The sequence below is a fragment of the Buteo buteo genome, chromosome 20 (genome assembly GCF_964188355.1).
Source record: "Buteo buteo chromosome 20, bButBut1.hap1.1, whole genome shotgun sequence".
NCBI lineage: Eukaryota > Metazoa > Chordata > Aves > Accipitriformes > Accipitridae > Buteo > Buteo buteo.
In genome coordinates this window covers 5,568,465-5,589,021 of record NC_134190.1, presented here as the reverse complement: position 1 = coordinate 5,589,021, position 20,557 = coordinate 5,568,465, and positions in this window count along the sequence as shown.

Here is a 20,557-nt window from a genome sequence, read left to right as displayed (position 1 = left end):
TATTGATTTGCCATTTGAAAATCAGCCACAAATTTTTGTCAGTAAAACTCCTGCGAGGAGATGGAATAGTGACAAAAAACAGTTGGAGTTGGTTTTTAAAATGACAGGCAACTGCAGAATCTGACAAAGAGACTTTTCGAGTCCCCTCTCCACAAAAAATGTCTTCTGCACTTAAAAAGATAGGGAGAGGCCTGTTCTCCACACAAAAATAGTTGGCAACCTGACTTTCATTGACCTGCCAAAAGATGTAGCAGAAGAGCTGAGGTAATCCACTAATTCCTGAGGTGGTGAAGCAGAAAAGTCAAGTCTTTTCTGTGGGCTAGAGTTGGGGGTGACTGCTGGAGCAGAGGGGAACATCAGCCGAGAACTTGGATCTCTGGAGGAGACCACGTTCTCAAGCAATGCTCACCATTTAGAGTTATAAAACCTAAACAAAACAAATGTCTCGAACCTGTGCCAAGACCCAAAGAGTTTAAAGGTAAACATTAGATAAGGATTAGCTGTAGTCATTCAATCCTCTGCTGCCAAGGACTCACAGCGCAACAAAGGACTGTTGATCAAAAAGGTCATGTAGAAGAGGGCCGGGTTTGAAGAAACTGAATCTGAAAAAAAAAAAAAAAAGCCCAAACGAGACAAATGCAAAAATAGTAACTCAGAGATGAATGGAGTTCTGTACGTTATGGTTTTCTCACATACATTCTTTTATTTGTCTGTGTGGATACAGCAAATATCTGTAATCCTCTTGTTTTGTACAGTGACATCTCCCTGTAGTCTCCAGAGCTTGAAATGGTAAGTAATTACATGTGTCCCTGTAAATAAAGAGGAAAAGGTGGCAAAAGAAAACATGGTGCTGTGCTTGGGTTTTCCACTTGATGCTGTTCTATTCTACATGTCTTGCAGGGATGCTTAAGGCCGCTCACATGCATGATGGTGGCCAGTGGCTACTGACTTATTACTGTAGTATATAGGCCTTCACATGGTAGCAGCAGCTGCTAAGGGATATGATATGAACAACAACCTGCTGTTATCTTGATCTTCTTGACCAAAATGTTCTCCCCTGCCGGAGGTTATGTGGGAAAGGGGAATAATTCTTTGTAGCTGGGATCCGCAAGTTTTCAGCCTCTTGTATCCTGAAAAATATTAATAAAGGGCAATTTACTCATATGAGGCTGCTGTAAAAAGATTCTAAAATACAGAGATTCTAGTGTCATCTGCAGACGACAATCTGCTAAGTGTGTTTGTATTTTGGGGGCAAGCGGAAAAAGAGCATTCCCTGTGAATGACAAGTGCCAATCTCATAATGTCATATTACCATTACGGATGAATAAAGAAAAAGGCCCATTATGTTATAACTAACTAGAAAGAAATCTAACAAAGAAATACACTGTGTTGTTAGGGAGAGGAAGGATAGACTTGTGGTTAGGGCACAGGAGATGTTGGTTCAAATTTCTGGCTCTGCAAGAGGCTTCCTCTTGTGACCTTGGGCGACGCGCGTACTGCCACGTTTCAAAACGGCTGTAGCACCCAGACTGGGAGAGAGATTTCCTAGAGAGGTAAGTTCCCATTTAGGCACTCAAATGGGTGCTTAAGTGGCCAGATCTTCAAGATGGGCAGAAAGGTCTTTTGAAAATCTACAATAAAAGGAGGAACTACAGGGCTTGGAGACTTTTTTTCTCTTCTTTTATTTTTTTTTTTTCCTTTTCTTTATTTTCTTCTCTTTTTCCTATGAAAGTCTGGCTCTGATGCTGGTTATTGAGCATTTGAGAATCTGATCCTTGACCTCCCTTGGGATTCTGAGTCTTAGTCATTTTAAGGCATGGTTTCCCAGCTGAAAATGGGGATAACAATGCGTCCTTTATCTTACTGTCTGCCAATTTTGTCTGTTTAGACATCGAGGCTTTGGGGGAAGGGACTGCCTTCTACTATGTACAGGTATTTGACCTTAATCTTTGAGAGGTATTGGGAGAAACAGGGACTTTTTACATCAGCGTCATGAAAAGGAACACATAAATGATGCTAAAAGCAGTGATTTTGAATAAGTGGTGAACTCAGCTCAGTAGTATTAAAACTAGCTTTGCTTGTTATAGAAAGAGAAAACAATTTGGGTCAGAGTCAGGATTTCTTCAAGACTTGGGAACGTTGAGATCCAGACTTGTGGGTTAAATACATCTCTACCCAGAGTTAGATTAGAGTCTGTGTTGAAGTATGTTTTCAATTATATTCTGTTAGAAAAGTAAAGCTGAAATTTATCTTAAGTTGTCACAGTGCTTCAAAGCATGGGCTTTTCCTCTCTCTAAGTCCTTGAACAAACGCAGGATGTGTTGAGGCAAAACTGTTTCCAATTAAGTTGATGCATTCTCTTCTTTAATGTTTCAGGACTTCAAGTTTAAGTTAAAGAAAAATCCTGTAGCCAGAGTTCAGAAGGATGATTCAGATAAAATTGCCTGGAAAGCAGTCATTTGCCTGAATTTCTGTGGCTGCACCGTGTCGGGTCCTCAGACAGCACAGGGTGACACATAGCCATGAACTTCACTGAAACTCTGCTGACTAACATCGACTAGGGACCCAGCTCTTCTCTGTGTCAGGTCACTGAATATGTAAGAAGGGCTGGAAGCATATGGGATAAGGGAAGTAAAAGTGATTCCAGCAAATTTCTCTGTTGCTTGTATCCAATGTAAATTTTTGCCGTAGTAAGTGTGCCTTGTTCACCAGGACAAGTTTTTGGAGTTCCAAGGGTTTTTCCCTGCCTAACTGAAGCATTCCTGTTCATCACCCATCATTTTGTGGAGTGCTATCCTGAAAACTTCTGTCATGTTGAAGATTAAAAAGGGATTAAGAGCGAGTAATGGCTTTTTCAGGTAAATTTATGTACACACACAACACATTAATAGTTCAGGTTTAGTTCTCCAACTCAAGACAAATACTTCCATGTTTACATTGGACACCCTTATTTGTCAATTCTTGGAGCTGCTGCTGCAGGGATCCCTGAACAAACTGCCTTAGCAGGCTTCTGTATGTTCTTTCGTATACGTGCCACCTCCATCCCTGCTCCCCCTGCACAGACTTCCCTGCTGAGCCCCAGCCAGCAAGGTTATGCCAGAACTTAATTTGACTCGCTGATGTTGACTGCTTTGCAATGCCAGGCCTGCTCAATTTTGTTTTCCCTCAAGGACAAATTTAAGACTACTCAGAACGCATGCTCGAGCTGGCTTTGGCAAAGGTAAATATACGTGGAAATGATGATAAAAATAAATCCTTGCATTTTCATGATACTAAATAAAGAACAAAAATCACATGACATATGAACAAATGGCCAGTTTCGCACTTTGGCCAATATCCTGTTGCAAGAGAATGTGTGATTGGTGGTCAGTGCTGAATGTGTTTTAGGTTTCCTAAACTTTGAAAAAAAAAATTATTTTTTTTTTAATTTTTAAGAGTGACATTTATTGTGGATAAAGGTGTTACTGAAGGAATCCTCCTAACTTTGTCCACTTAGTTGGTAGAAGTTTGTGCAGATATTCAGTAATGCATTAACCATCTGTAGGGAGCTATAAGGAAAAAATCTTCATAAATTACTGAGTAGCTTTGCTGAAGATCAAAAGGTTTCTTCAACTTCTCTTCACAAAAAGAAGACTGTGGGACCCTGGATAGTCTTTTTGCCATTAATGCAAACAGTCGTGCATTGTGTGTGGGACTGTGCGGTGACAGGGGTTGTAAGAAGAGAAAAGCTTGGATTTCAGTTTCCTCCTTGGTTTTAGTGTGTTTAATACACATGTTAAACAATTAGGTCATTTAGAAGTTGAAATATCAAGTTAGGTTATGGATCTAAGTTACCTAGTTGGCCGTAACAGAGAAGCTACTTATACTTGGTTCTCTTAAAACTAGGTACAACTTACTTTGGTACTCTTAAAAGATCACTTTGAAATCTGGCCCCTGAAAACATAAGAAAATATCTAACATAACATTAAACCACACTGTAATTCAGAGTGGCATCCTTCTTTAGGCTTTTTCTTGATGAGTCATGTCAAGCCTCTCTTCCATCTAAGCTTTTAAAATTTTTTAATTCCAAGGTGTCTTAAATAAATTTCCCAGACTCAGAAGCTACTGGAATTTTGATGTATTTTGATGTATGCACCATGGGATAATTGTTCTATTTCAGGATGATATTTGGTTGTATTATCCATGAAAAGTAGGCTGTTTCCCTTGTCTGTGTTTGTAATCTTAGCAGTATGTTCTGCTCTTAGTATAAATAAGAAAACCCAAGAAAAATAACCACAGTGCGATATGGGTCCCCTTAGAGCTGGGGATAATATTATGAATGCCCTCTTAATGAGGGATTAAAAAAGACATTTATTTTGCTTTCGAAAAATGTGGAATATTAGCTCTCATTCTGGAAATCTGGGCTATGACTACTTCCTGCCTAGCAGGGTGCAAATTTTACGTTCTGTGTAGAACTGTATCCTGGTCACCACTTTGAATTAATTATTAACTGGCTGAGTGAGTGCTGTCCACTTTCTAAACCATAGCAGAAATATATTTCAGTGAGATGTCAAACTGAGGCTATTCAAATGAGCAGATTTTTAAAAAGAAAAAAAAGTTTAAACATATTTTTAATGACAGAGCAGCGAAATAATTTGCTATAAATGAACGGGTGCTCGCCTTAAAAAGAACGAAGAAATCTTCCAAACCAATGAGTCTACGACATATTTATTTAAAGTCTAACATATATTCAAGAGTTTAATTGACATGCCATATTATTTACTCTGCGAATCTATTCTGAAATTATTGTGTTGCTCTTGTAAATGTACTAGCTTCCTCCAGGCGAAGGACTAAATGACTTTCACAACAAACTATATGCATTGCCCGATTGATGCTTCACAGAAGAATGCAACATGTTTATATTGTCCTTTTCTTTCTACAGTCCTTAAAACTTATTTAGACGAGAAATCACAGCTGCTTTTTTCCGAAGAGCATCAGTGTTTTATGACTGGCAAATACGACTGGCGATGTGACTCAGCTTTAATGACAGTGACCTAGATCTTGCGGTAATGGACATTATCTCAGTAGTCACAGTGGAGACATTTGAATGCTTCAGTTTTGCATAAGTGAGACTGTATGCAGACAGATTATACCGTAGCAAGCAGACCCCTAATAGTCAGAACTGCTGTGCTGTATTGACATATGGTTTGAGAGAGACAGTTTAAATATTATCAGAAGCTTTGAGTAAATAGGGCATATCAGTAAGTGGTATAGATGAGATAGTGAAGTTATGGATTTTACAATGGCTTAAGTTAAATGAGACTTTCCAGCAACAACTGATACATGTGTATAATAGGACAAAAGACAGGTAGGACATTACAGAGGCATTGCCCGGTCTGTCTTTGGACAGAAGGATAGCATTTTGAACCATCCCTAGTTGACTGGCAGCGTACACTTTTACCTGCCTGCTGATTGGCGCTCATGGTATTGATTTAATCTCAAACTTATTTTGACAGAAAAGTGTGTCTGTTGTTACAAAAGCACCCTTGCACAAGGTAATTGTGGCCAACACATGAATAGTATGAGTGTGGGGCCCAACTCCGAAGATTACCTGATGACTCTGGCTTTAGCCAGCAAACACCGAACTGCATGTGTTACCTCAGTGAGCTATTCAGGTTCCTAAAGTTACACATGCACTAGAAAAACTTTGATGGGTCAGGGATTAAATTACTTTCCTTCCTCTTTTTCATCCTTCCTTTCTTCTCTTCACTTCCCCTCCCCACCGTCTGTCTAGCTTTCCAAAGAATTTATATTGATTTTTGGTCCTAAATTATCACTGAGACAATGATGAACAGAGAATTTCAATGTGGCGTTGTTGTGCACTGGTCAGATTTTTATATACTTTTTCTGACAAATAACACTGCTGCTGTGAGGTTTTGATTATTTAAGCTAAAGACACTCAGGGATAACACCTTAACATTTTAAGGTGCTCAAATAGTTGCATTAATTTAACAATATACGAGTGATTATATATTGCATCAAAAAATGCCCACCTTTTAACTGAGTTAGGACAGCATCTAAAGCACTAAAAATAGATCCATCAGTGCCTAAGGGCTTTAAGTCAAGTCTCTACATGAATTCATGGATGAGTTTACTTGGAAAACATTGACTTGCACTGGAAAACAGAGGCTGGACAAAATTAACAGCAAATCCTCTCAGCAAAGTAGATCTGTTGACTGTCAGCTGCCCTAGATTTTCGAGTGCAAAACCGCTCGGATGGTTTCTGAACATCAGTGGCTCAGGGAGTTGGGGAAATTAGCCTCTGGTTGTGAGAATAATTGGATTCCATTTGGGGAACTTTCAAACTTCTAATATTTTAAATATTTGAGTGAAAGAAAAGTGGTTTGTTTTCATTAGTGTATTTGAAGGGCTGGAGGGTATTTTCTTTCTCTGGTTTTAATGTGGAATTCTCCTCAGAGGATCTTAGCATACATGCTGCTTTATAAAGGCCACCTTTTGTTGTCCTTACTGAAGCACCTATCTCCTGCGTCCCCTTCCCCCCACCCCAGAACGCCCTGTAAGTGGGTGAATAAAAGCTGGCACAGTGAGAGCAATGGCTCCAAATGGACAAACGGGTATCACCTCCAAACATCCGAAAAGCACATGTCCCACTTCAACAGCCCTCCCTTTCATCATAGGTAAGGCTTCAGTGAGGCTTGATAGTATCAGAAAAGTAAAACCAGGATTGTTAAAAAAACCCTAACAAAAAAATGTCATCAGGGGTTGGTGTTGTGACTGCTGCTGTTTAACACCTTTGTCGGTGACATGGACAGTGGGATTGAGTGCATCCTCACCAAGTTTGGTGATAAGACCAAGCTGTGTGATGTGCTCGACACACTGGAGGGAAGGGATGCCGTCCAGAGGGACCTTGACAGGCTTGAGAGGTGGGGCTGTGCGAACCTCATCAGGTTCAACAAGGCCAAGTGCAAGGTCCTGCACCTGGGTGGGGGCAATCCCAACCACAAATACAGGCTGGGGGGTGAGTGGATTGAGAGCAGCCCTGTGGAGAAGGACTTGGGGTGTTGGTTGATGAGAAGCTCAACATGAGCCAGCAATGTGCGCTCACAGCCCAGAACACCAACGGCATCCTGGGCTGCATCAAAAAAGGCATAACCAGCAGGTCGAGGGAGGGGATTCTGCCCCTCTGCTCCCCTCTGGTGAGACCCCACCTGGGGTATTGCCTTCAGCTCTGGGGCCCCCAACATCAGAAGGACATGGACCTGTTGGAGCGGGTCCAGAGGAGGGCCACAGAGATGGTTGGGGACTGGAACACCTCTCCTATGAAGACAGGCTGAGAGAGTTGGTGTTGTTCAGCCTGGAGAAGAGAATACTCCAGGGAGACCCTATAGCAGCCTTCCAGTACCTAAAGGGGGCCTACAAGAAAGTGAAGAGGGACTTTTTGTAAGGGCATGTAATGATAGCACAAGGGGTAACGGCTTTAAACTGAAAGAGGGTAGATTTAGATTAGATGTTAGGAGGAAGTTCGTTACTGTGAGGGTGGTGAGGCACTAGAACATGTTGCCCCAAGAGGCTGTGGATGCCCCATCCATGGAAGCATTCAATGGGGCTTTCAGCAACTCAGCCTAGTGGAAGGTGTCCCTGCCCATGGGAGGGGTTTTGGAACTAGATGATCTTTAATGTCCCTTCCAACCCAAACCATTCTATGACTATGATTCTATGATAAAAAACTTCTACTACTTCCTCTTGAGGATCTTTAATGTTTCCTGCATGTCTGTAGAGGGGCTGTATTTGCTGCAGTAAGTCAATTTTTTTCTCAGATATAGTGCTAAACAAAAGGATTTTTTTTTCCCTTTTATCTTTCTAAACTGAGTTTATTGGAGGTCTTACTTTTTTTCCTCAACCCCAAACCAATACAGATTATAATTTATATCCCCTTTGATTGCTCTTTCCAGTACTTCATGAATCACTGTTAATCTTAGTGATCCTTCAATCCTATATTTGTATGGACCACTACCCCATTCCCCATGTACTCTGGAGGATGTGTATCAGGGCGTACATATTAATTAGGCAGAATTGTGTAAGCAGTTTTTTCCAAAATGACTAGGGCCATGTAGTCATCCAGACATTGCATAATAGAAGTTCATAAGTTGAAAAGAAGGTTCTCAACCATTTATGCTCAGAAAAAGAGAGGTTTTAAAGGTACAAATGGAAATTAGATTTCCTGACATTTAGAACTGAAGCATTCCCCTTTGAAGTAACACAAATTACTGCAACTAATAATTTAACTGAAAAGGCTCATATACATGTGGATGTACATGCATGTGTATGCATCTTTATTTATCTCTGTATTTCCTAGAAGTTGGTTTAGGAATTTAGACTGGAACAAACCTGTCTGCTAGAGAGACCTCCCCTGCATTTAGTTGAGGCATCGCATGGCCACAAATGCTAATCAGCACAGCTAAGATAACATCAACACTTCATTGACTACAAAAAAATTCAGTTTTGATGTGAGATGTGGAGATAGAAGAACTGCATCCATTTGGGTGTCAGCGAGGCTATAAAATCCAGAGCATAATGCACTGCAAGGGAGAAGGGATGAAAAACCACTTGCAGACGCAATGTTCACAAGGACAAAGTAAGGGATCCAGAAGGAAATATGAAGGAGAGAACTATGGAAAATGCTTATGGCCCTGAAAAAGAGTCTAAGTGGATGTTCAGAAGAATGCATTTTTCTACTTATCTAATATAAACAATAGAGGGAATTTTGAAAACTGGGTCCTAGGTATGTGGAAACTTGGTCAGTTATTCCTGATTACCTTGATATAACTCATGCTATGTGGCTTAATTGAGGCAGCTTGTGTCAGAAAGAGAACATTTAATTGTGTGACTGATTAAAAGCTACTGCATTGTAAGAATGAAAATAACTAAAATATCAGTTTAAAAAATATATTGAGTAATTTTAAGCTGCTGAAGATGTCAGGGTTCATTATTTGAATTTAAGGTCAAACTCCAAGTGCACTCCATCATTCATCTTCCCCTTTTATGGAGAGTTCATTGAAGAAAAGCTGGGGGGAGGAAAGTTGAGGGGAAAAAGTAGTGCTTTCAGCAGATCCCATGAAATTGTGCACTTTTTCTCAAAGATTGAGCTTAATCTTTTGTAGTTGTACTTGAACTTAATCTGCCCTGAATTATAAAAGGTATTAAATTTTCTTTTCTGAACTTATCCCTGTACTTCCAGTATAAAATTTTACATTCAGTGTTCTCTCCAGACCTGGGTAATTTAATTTCCCTTTATCCATCTCCATGCATAGAATAAGCAGCAATGGTTAGACTGACAGAGCATCACTGTTTTCTCAGCAACAACACCCATTCACCTCAACCCTTCCTTTGCAAAGTTGGAAACCGTTGCGTTACGTACTTCTGCTTTCTATCGTCTTCCCTCTTGTACAGGGTAATGCCACTTCCTAAAAAGCAAGTAAGTTCTGTAAAGAATTTTGAATAGAGTTTTGCTTCAATTCAGTCAAAATTCTTTTTCTTTGGAAGAAAAGGTGAAGATTCCGCTCATAGAAGTTTGTGAGGCAGATTGACTTTATGGCGAAACTGCTAATGTCATAGAAAAAGTGCCTGTTGGCAGAAATGCACCAAAGCATTTCTTTCAAAAGCCTACAGTCACCTTAACTTCTGTAGATAAAACCAAGCTTCTCCAATGTTACTGGATTTAAAAGAAGTGAGGTGATTTTTTTCCTTTTTGGCCAAATAAATATACTTATTTCTTGAAGCTACGTGTCAGTAATAAAATATGAGAATGAAATATGCTCTTACACATACCTTATTGAAGGTAAGTTGGTGTTTTTAGCAAAGATTTTACTGATATTAGTAGAATCCTATAGGAGAATTTGTGCTATTTGTAACATTGAGACAAATTCCTTTCTGACTGTTCCCTTGAATAATTTTTAGTGCTTTTGCACCTCATTCCCAATTCCTGATTGCTATCAGGTAGACAGTTCCTCCTTTCTTCTTCACCATCTTTAACTCTTAGGAACACAAATTAAAACCCTTTTTAGGAGGCTTTTTTCTGATCCTTCCAGCCAAGGAAGGATCTAAAGCAAACAAAAAGAAATCATTGTCACACAAGAAGTTGTGGAACTCACTGCAGCTGGCAGTTTTGGAAAACAAAAGTTTAAGCATTTTAAAGTAAAAATATCCATGTTAGTGAAGAACAGGCCCACAGTAATGTTCAATGTGATGGTTGCATCCAATATCCACTTCAGAAGGTCCATCACCTCCTGCCTACAGAGGACCTGAGGATACGAGAGCTACCTGTCTCTGATGGTCTTTTCATGAACACCTCCCACTTGCCATTGTTAGAAACATGATGATGGACCAGATAGTTCTTTAGAGCGAAGCAATACTTCAGTTCCTTTGTAAAGCGTTCCTTCTCCCCTCAAGGCCCAAATTTGCCTGCTCAAATACATATTTGAACTGCATTGCCAGTGTTCAGTTTAGACTGAAAATGCTTCAGGGCAGAGGCGATATCTTCCTTTAACGACTGCTCTGTTTGTAAAGTCAAGGGCATAAATAATCATAATGCTATGTACAAGGAAAAGTCCAGCTCTGCCCTCATATAAGTGAGAAGTAGGATGCATTCTCTGACATAGACTTCTTTGTTTATGATTTACATCAGTGGTTGTCTATGATAAATATTTTCATAGTGATTTCTAATTTTTCTCATGGCTAACTGAAATGGAGGGTCGTTTTGTGATAGTCTGAGATTCTTTTCTTATATAGTTGACTTTTCCAAGTCTAATGGTTAATTCTTGAATGGGAAGCAGATTCTGCAGATTTGATAATACCAAATGGAAGTTGGGTGATGTTTTTGCATTTAACATATGTTTAGATGGGTATCTGTAGGACAGTATCTCAAGAATGGAGAGGAAACAAAGGATCTATCATGAACAAACTCAAGGACTGAAGCCTAGAAAATTCTTTGGTTTTTAATGTGTTCCATTGATAAGGGAATGTCTTACCAGTAGAGAGCAAAACCAGAATGATCAGCCCTTGTTTAACTGGAATACTTTTTAATAAACAAGTCTAGTGGTAATTTATCCAAACATTAGTTATTAAATGTTTGCACAGATCTTAGAGTTTGTATGCATTTCAGTATGACCACTCATGGATGTTATCTTAGGGGCTGGCAGGGTAATACTGCAGAGTGACTGGAACCTTTTGAACTCATCCGCATGACATCAGCAAGTAAAACCTCTGCAGGGCTCTGACCTGAGAATGTTTTCATTGTTGTTGAAACTCAGTGTACAAAACTGGCTTTGGGTCTAGGTGGAAGAGAATGAGAACTTGGTAAACTGCACATTAGGCAACCTATATCTTATATACAGAAGAGGGCAACCGTGCAGGTAAACAATAAAATGTATTGCTGAAATTAGCCTTCTAACAGGGGCCCCTTAAATGTGAGGGGAAGTTTTGGAGACTGGTGTTATTGGTATTAATATAGTATGTTCAACTGTCTGCAGTTTATGAGGACAATATCTGGCTCTTACCTTGTGGAAAACGACTCTGCCACCTGTGTGCTTGAGTAGGTATCTTGCTAGTGTAATACTGTGCAACACAGGGTCAGGAATTGCTGACAAGGTGCCAGAGTTTGCCCGTGCTTGTAGCACAGTGACTTGCAACATGCCAAACTACCACTCTTTTGTAAGTGAGAAGCATCATCAGATGCGGTGAGCTAATTTTCCTCCTATAGATCCTTGGGACAGCAGCTACAAATCCTGTTCTTGGGCGGCCTGGGTGTGCAAAGGGGAATGATGCTCTTTAAGACCAAATGTATCCATGCTTACTGAAGGCTATATAAAGGTTTCTTTTTTGACTTAGAAGTTATTGCAGAATTTCAACCTGGATTACTTGAAATAACAGAGCTGTCAGTAAAACGACATTTTTTAAAAAGTGGGTGCAAATTACACCCTTTTGCAAGAGCCTGCTGGCTAATAGCAGAAACAAAACAATAGAAATGAGGCAGACCAGTGAGAGGAAGCAAACATAAATCTAAGATGCTGAATCCTAGGGAGACAAGAGTAGCTTCCATTATGAATAATTCCATGTCTCTTAATTTATTTCCTGTCTACATCCCCCAGCACTTCTATTATTCTATAGGGCAGCCTATTACTGATTTAGACCGATAGTAGACTTCCCAAGATGTTTGTTCTTCAATCAGTTTTACATGCAGAACAGTTGAGAGGTTGTGGACACTAAAGGGAAACAAACGGCAATGTTAATTTCAGTATTTCTTCATTTGTAAATCAAACTTTGTTTTGCATGAGTCTCTTTATATTTGTTTTTTTGCCAACACAATAACATACTATTTAAACGTGCATTTTAAGTGACTATGATTTGAGTGCAAATGTTGTCCCAATGAGTTCTGGATATAAAGTGGAGAGCTAAATGATAGAGCCTCATTTTGGAAAGTCTATTGTATTTAGTTCTGGCTTAGTAAATGAAGCAATAGCTCACAAAGTGTTCACAAGCTTTAGAAAAACGGATCTGTATGTAGCTAGTAGGATTACTGATAGGTTTTCAGACAATGTTATGGGTCATAATACAACTGTTTCAAAGTCCAGGTTTGATTTTTGCTGCTTAGACTAATTTTGAAAAAAGGGTGCTGTTAGGAATACTTGTTGTACAGGAGTCCTGAAGTAACATAATCTCATCCCTTCTGAATGTCATAGAAAATTGGTTCCTGTCTTTTTTCTTCCCTAAATAACTTTTGGTTTCCTGGTAACTCTTAGGCTTATTCTTTTAATCACTTCACAGCATGTAGAGCTGATGGGTAGGGGTCTAGAATATTTCCCCACAGGCATTTTCACAGGGCAGCTGTTGATCATGTGAACATATTCATGTTTCCTTCACAGCTGACACCCTGCAAATGTCTGACGTGCCTGGAGATGGTAAACATGTAGGAGATTTCTTCTTATAGGGATGGCATGTCAATTTTCTAAGAGGAGAGGGAATTTGAAGTGAAAATAAGTTTCTAAAATTGCATTAAGACAATGCAGACTATCAATGAATGAGAAGAAAGTGTGTCATGCTGGAGTATGGATCTAGGAATCCAGATATCAGAAAAACAAATAAATTTCTTTATTTCTATTCCCTTACAAGTAAAGGCTTTCAGAGCAAAAAAGCTAAACGTTTCCACAGATTTTAGATTTTTAGCTTGTCTCCCCTCACTTTTTTGTAAGAGATTTTCCTTAGCTGCCTCTTTAAAACTCTCTTTTGCTGTGAAGTTTATTAAAATTTTGACAGCTGTCAGACTAGGGATGTGCTGAGAATGCTGCCTATCACACTGACCAACTGTGTCACTGCTTCTTTGTTCTTCCATCTGACTGTCTTTTTCCGTTTATCATTTTTTATCCCACTCTTATACTATAAGTGCCTTTGACACAAGTAACGTTTTTGCAAGGTGTCTCGTATAGCGTTTAGACAATTGCTCCTGGTGTATGTCATCCACTTGTGTTTTGTTCTGTTTATTTGGTTCCCTTTTCTAGCTGAAAAACTCCTACCAGGTGAAAAAAGATCAACTCCCTGTTATACCAAATGCAGGAAATCTCATATGAATGCAATTATTATTTTGACAAGAGTCTAAAATGTTTAAAGAAGAATCTCCAAGGCATTAACTTCTGTCAGTGCTTGCTTCTACACTAAAGCAGAACTCATGCCTTTATGCAAGGATTGAATAACCCAGTCAACTAATTAACTATACCTTCTGTCATTTTTTTGAACCCTTTTATTTGAGAGTGCATGAATGTTTCCCTCTGTAACCTAGTGAACCTAATATAAGACAGTGAATTGTCATTTGAGCTAATCTAACCGTATTCTTTTCTCTGTTTAAGGAAATAATAAGGCTACAAGGACACATTTATTGCATATCAAATTATTCAGTCTTTTGTGTTCAGTGAAGCTCATTTAAACAAAAATCTGATAAAGGGATAAATATGTAATGATGAGTAAAATAATGCATACTGGGTATAGATGACATATCTAATTCTAATGTTAATGGACTTAGTACCAGAAGATAGACATTTATGCTTCTGTATTCTACATTGCATAAATCACCTGACTGAGTATGTTAGGCTTATATGCCAGCAAAGTGCGCAGCTGTGTTTAAGGTTAACCCTTAGAACACATATTTGTTCCCACAATCTTCTTTTCTTCTGGTAGTGCATGCTCCATAACTACCTCTGAAGTGCTGATCTTTCTCAATTTTTTTTTCAACTGGAAGGACCCAGTCTACTGTTGGCTTTCTGCTTGCCTACCACCTTGCTGAAGTCCATCCTTCTTGGTACTTCTCACACCAGTCCTCTCCAGCTGCTCCAGGCTGTGAGCCAACAGACTGCTTTGTAATCACACCATCTACCTCCTTGGATCGTGAAGATACCCCATCTTTCATACTACTGCTCTGTGGATGAATCCTTATCCTGTCCTAATGAGGTTATTAAAGATGAGGCGAGCATTAATATCTGGGAAAAGTAGTTTCTGGAGTTGTAACAAGGCACAAAGATACATGGACAGATGGATTGCCTCTCCAGTGGATGTCTTGTCCTCAGAGCTATTGTCTTGGAAATATCAATTACTTGATATTTCAAGTAATATTTCCCAATTTCCTAGATATATTCTATTTGTCAGACATAGCCCAGCTACAGAATGGCCAGTTTCTAAGCACTCAGCTATGCTGTAGGCCTCTCAATCTGTAGGGAAATGGATTTTCACCATTTGCAAAAGTTCATATTTTGCTAAATTATTTAAAAACCAAAACAAACCCACAAACAAACACCACCACCAGCACTCCCAGTTCCCACCACCTTTCAGTATTAGAAACAAAGCAAAACTCTTCTCTTATACCATGACAGATTTTACATTTCTTTCTTGCAGGTTGCATTTTTAAAGAGGGAGGGAAAGGAATGGAAGAGAGGTGTCAGTCTCTGAATAACACGTCCTTTTTTTCCTATGTAATAGTTCTTCAAGAATGAACAGATAAATTTTATCAAGTCACTATGAAGCAGAAAGAAAAACTGCGAAGTAGCTCTGTGGAATATTAATAGTGATTGTATTTGTTCATTTTGTTTTGTTTTTTTTAAATAACAGCATGTTAGAAGTAAAAAAAAAAAAAAAGACTTAAGTCTACTGTAAATACTAACATGTTTGGACTGATCTGTCTGTTGCTTGGCAGAGTGTTAAAATCTACTACAGGAACAATTACTCCCAGTATAATTTGGTGCTTCACTGTGAAACAGGTACATATCTTATATATTTTTATAAGAAAATACATATTTATTTAAGAAAACATATTTGTACCTCCTTATATATATTTTAAGGCATGAGACCTAGTCTTACTCACATAAACCCTTGTTTGTGTGTCCAATCCCATCTTTCTTAAATCATGTCATAGCATTGAGAGAAAAACTATGTGTATATGACTGAGAGTTTGGAGGCTTGGTCAAGTTAGCAAGAATAAGACAGTTTAACATTGTGCATTAATGAAATAGAATGAAAATAAATGTCAGCTGAAAGCAAGTCCCACCCACACACCAGTGCAGCAAAGTGAATAAAGCAGAGAGGACAGCAGTGACTACAATGACATCCAGCAAGACATTAAGGGTTCACACACATTCTGTCTCCAGGCAGTCATTTGATAACACTGTGATCCAGGAACATAGCCATTCCTTTCTGTACATTACCATAGCATGATCTAGTAAGCTTTAAAAGCAGTTCTTTTGTGATTATTTTTGTCCACTTCTTACTTTGTGTTCTATTTTGTGTCAACAAGGATAGCACATTTTATACAGATTCATCAGGGAAAAGATTTTTTTTTTTTTTTTTTTTTTTGGTTGTTCAGGACTTTTTCTGTTCACAGTAACAGGACTTCTAGGTTTGTGTCTGCATGAGATGAACTGCATTTTGCATCATTGTCTTCACCTTCATATTTGGGGTTGTTACCTTCACCTTCCCCTGTTACTAGCCCCAAGGCACACGTTATCTCATATCCACACGCATTCTGTCATGTCTCATTCTTTGACTGAATAAAACCCATGTTTGGAAGATGGGAAATGAAGGGCTGGATTGAATTCTGTAGATATGCATGGAGGAGGCACTCTTCATGCAGATTTCCCCCTTCCTGTATCCAGGTGGTTGTTGCAGAAAGTAGCTGCCTTGATTTTTTCCATCTTTCTTTTGTGGAAACCATATGGGGCTTTGTGCAAGTCTGTGTTAATACATCACCTCTTGTATGTAATACCATATTCAGCTCCAACTTTATGGGAGCAGGTTATATCTACCACAGCAGGCATGGCGTGGATTCAGCAACAGGACACTACAAAGCAGCTTGGATGGACTTCGGTTGGGTACTCCAAAATCAGCAACGCTGTAAGAGGTGGGACTTTGGCTCCAAAACTTCTCTGTCTTCCCTCTGGGGATACTGTGGTGAGAATTCGCTGCACTCTGGAAGAATTTGTATGAATCTTAGTGCATAGTGCTTTTCTTTACTTGTCTTCTATTTGGAAAAGGCCACGAAACCCTTCTAATGAAATGAGTGCGTATCAGTATTTTCACAAAAAGGCATTTCTAGAAGAGGTGTGTTTATCATTGGAACTACTGGTTAGGAAACCTTTTCAATATCTATTAGCAAGGATACAGACAGATTTAGACTCAAGAACTGAATTTTCACAATTTGAACCTTGAGTATGTTGATTAAAATTTATTTCAATATAAAAGATCTCTGTAGGGACCTACCCTCAAGGACTGTGTTTTTCAAGGCGTGATTTGCATATCATCTAAAACTGTCTTTGCTGGCTTTTACTTGAAAGAATGAGTATCTTTGCACTGTAGTTTCATACTTCCTGGCAATTTTATAAACTGCTCTTCTATGGCAAGTTAATGTCATTACCACTAGCCCAAAGGAGTTCCACGAGGTGAATGAGGCTAATCCTATATTAGCATCTAGTCTGAGTATCAAGATGGAGGATGATCTCAGTGCAGAACCTGATATAGGTAATATGTTCAGTCCTAGTGAAGCACATACAACAGATTTCTTTGTGACTTTGCTGTGAACCTTCAGTGAAGCCAGACAATCTTTCGGTTATCTGTAGAGTGCATTGAGAGATAGAATATTAATTATTCTGAGGGGGGAATTCTGCTCCGCACTTTACTCAATTCTGCACTGACAAAGTATATATGGCTTTCCTTTCATGAATCACCTACTCTGTATTATGCCAATTTTCACTTAGCAGATGGTGGTCTGGTCTCTACTTTATGCTGAATCCTGTGACCCAGTTAGCTGATACAAGGCAACTGGGGATGCAAAGAGCAAAACTTTCCTTATTTCTGTTTTCAGGTAAGTCAGGTCAGTGCTACTGCCAATAATATTCCCTTCGGTATTTTTTATACACATGAATATCATGTACCTATGTTGGTGTTCTTTGGGGATTAAAATATAGTATTGATTGTTTATACCATATTGCATTAGCCATTTCACTGAAGTCAATAGGAGTATCCACACAAGGAAGGAATGTAGGTCTGAGCCTTTGATTCCTGTAGCATGCTTCTTTAACCAAACAAAAATATTACTCTGTGTTTGGATTATGTTCAGTTGCAGCTGAGAGATGATTGTTTGTCTTTCAGATTCCACTCACATGACTATCTTTTCATAACTGATATATGATAATTTATACTACATGCTCTCAGGACTATGTCATGTGAAAAGTAATATTTAGATAGCCAAATATCTGACACAAAAAGTATATGTCTATCACACACACACATGCTTAAAAGTCCAAGAAATCACATCTCCCAAGTTGCTCATATCTTTCGCTTTCACTGTTTGTGTTGGTTTTCTTTCAGTAAATACAACTGCAGATCTTTGGCCTGTGCCACATGTCAAATAAGGATAAGAACCCTCTATATGGAAGTCAGTTTTCAAATGTAAATGGAGCAGATATGTAAATCTCAACGGTTTCCCTATATAATATAGATCTTTAAACTGCCAGATTACGCAGGTGTATGTGCAAGGGGTAACTTGTACATGCAAGAACCCATTTATGGTGATTAAACAATTTGTATGTGGAAAATAAAATATGTTTAGAGCATGCACTTTGGCATGTACACACTTTGCCGGAATAATTGATGGAATGAATATTGAATACCTCATCTAAGGACATGAAAACACAGAACTGCCTAAAGTCACTAAAAAAGGAGCAGAGAACAAAGGATTTCTGTATTTTTTCCCCTTACAATATTTTCTAGATTCTGAGTATCTTATTCTGTGTGCTGTCTTGCTTAAACCCAATGTAATGATAGGAAAGCTTGAGTATTCTTTTTTTTTTTTTTTTTTATTACTTTGCAATTGCTGGGGAAATTGTAAGTAGCTAGAGTTTAGATTTGGAAGTATTTAACCACTCCATTTCCATCTGAATTAACATATAATACAATCTTTAATTCTGTATTTATCACAGGAAATTTTTTGCTTGAAAGATAGACGTCTGGGAATATGTTGATTGTCCTGTGCCATAATATCACTTCTGAAAGGAGTATTAGAGTTCAGTGGGACTGTTTTTAATCTTTGCTATAATAGTAAATACTGAATGTCAGATCTTTTCAAAGATCCAAATTGGAAATGTGTTTTATCTTGCTAAAATGAGTGGAAGCTCCACACATGTATGTACGAAAGTGGGGAATTGTTACCCAAATATACATTGCAATGATAATTGGAAAGGATTAATTTACTTCATGTGGCTTTGAGGGAGATGAATAGTCTGCTGTGTTCCCAGGAAACAGAGAGTTCGGAATTCTTTACTTTTGCTGGTGAAGAATTGTCTGCAAAGTCATGCAATAGAATTTCTTTCAAGTGTCAAAGTGGAATAGGTTATACATGTGTATGTTTATGTGTTTATATATACACCAGGATTTAGAAGACTGTGTCAATAGCATTATCCCCTTTTAGGGTTGGTTTAGAAGTGTGATAGCAGGTACAGTTTGAGGCAGAGAAGCTCTGACTGAGAGGCTTTTTTCAGTCCTGGGTGGGAAGCTGGTTAATCAAGCTCTTGTACTACTCATCTGCTCCCATAGTTTTACCTGAGTTGCATTTTCCTTGCTTAGCCTCCCCCTTCTTATGCAGTCTCTGGCTCAGCAGTCTAACTTTGACCTCTTTGACCTTGCCCGTTTCCTTTCTGCTGCATGGCGGTTCAATAAAGGTACTGTGCAAGCAATCTCCTTTCTAGCATATTACCAGCTGCGCAGAAGCTGACATGAACCTTCTAGGAAAGCTGAGATGTGGTATAATATCCAAATTCACCTGCAGTCAGCAATTTTAAGGTGTTATCTCTGAAAAGCAGAGGGGATTGAGTGGATGTGCCATGAAATAATTAATGGAATATCCACTTTAATGCTCTCCTAAGAATGAAGTCATGTTCTGCAGAAATCCAGTCCAGCATGTGTGCTAACACAGCAGCATTTGGGTCAGCTGGACCTCCCATGATGTGAGACTCTGCAGTCTCTGTGGTCTGCTGTAGGTGTCTCTGGGCTAGTCCCCCCTCAACAAAGAGGTTCTCTAGAAACAAAATCTCCAGGAGCTGTATTTAGACATATAGCTTCAAGGGGGAATGAGTCCCAGTATCCCATTAGGAAACTGTTCAGCTCTACGGTTGCAAGAGTATCCAATGGTGTGGGAACATCTGCTGCACCAGTTGGTAGTAAGGTACCAGCATTCAACTTTTACAGATGCAGATCAGAAGTCTGTGTTTCTCCCTTCATCACAGCTGCATGGAAAGCTGCTTGAATGTAGAGAGTAGGTTGCTTGTCAGCTGGTATGGTGAGCCATAGAGTCAGACTCAGCTGCAGACTCAAGAAACTGTGAAACAGATGAGTTTTATAAGGTATATAATTTTGTAAAGCGTAAAAAACCACTGACAGCTACCCAAGAGTGGCTATAGGGCTGTAGAAGAAAGTCTTTCCACCTATGAAACACCTATAAAACATCAGTAGGTAATTTATAATATTCTTCAGTGGGAAAAGATAGTTGGGATAGGACCTACAATGCTTAATGCTGTCATATAAAAGATAGTCTGTTTTAGTTGTGCAGATGTCATCTTAGTCAATGGATCTGTGTATTGCAAGTCAATGGTCTTGAGCTCAAAGCTCAAGAATCAAAAAAATTGTATCTTTTCACTCATTTGAACACAGAAGGTTAGACAGCTAATTTTGAGGAAATACAGGTAACTTTGTGCAGAAAACCTTAGGTGACACAAAGCCTACACTTGTTCACAAAAATGGTTTCACGGAGGATGAGAAACGCTTCAGATCCTCAGAAATCAAATTTACCAAGCGCTAGTCAGATGCCAGGCCTGTGTTTTACTGTGCCATCAGCAAGTCAGACTATTTATTCTGTGGAAAACTGACTGCTGCCTCTTGTTCAAAGCAGGGGCTGTACCCGTTCCTTCGCTCCTGTGGCAGCTCCCAGTCTTCTCCTCCGAGCGCCGCTTTCTGAGTCTGGACCTCCTAC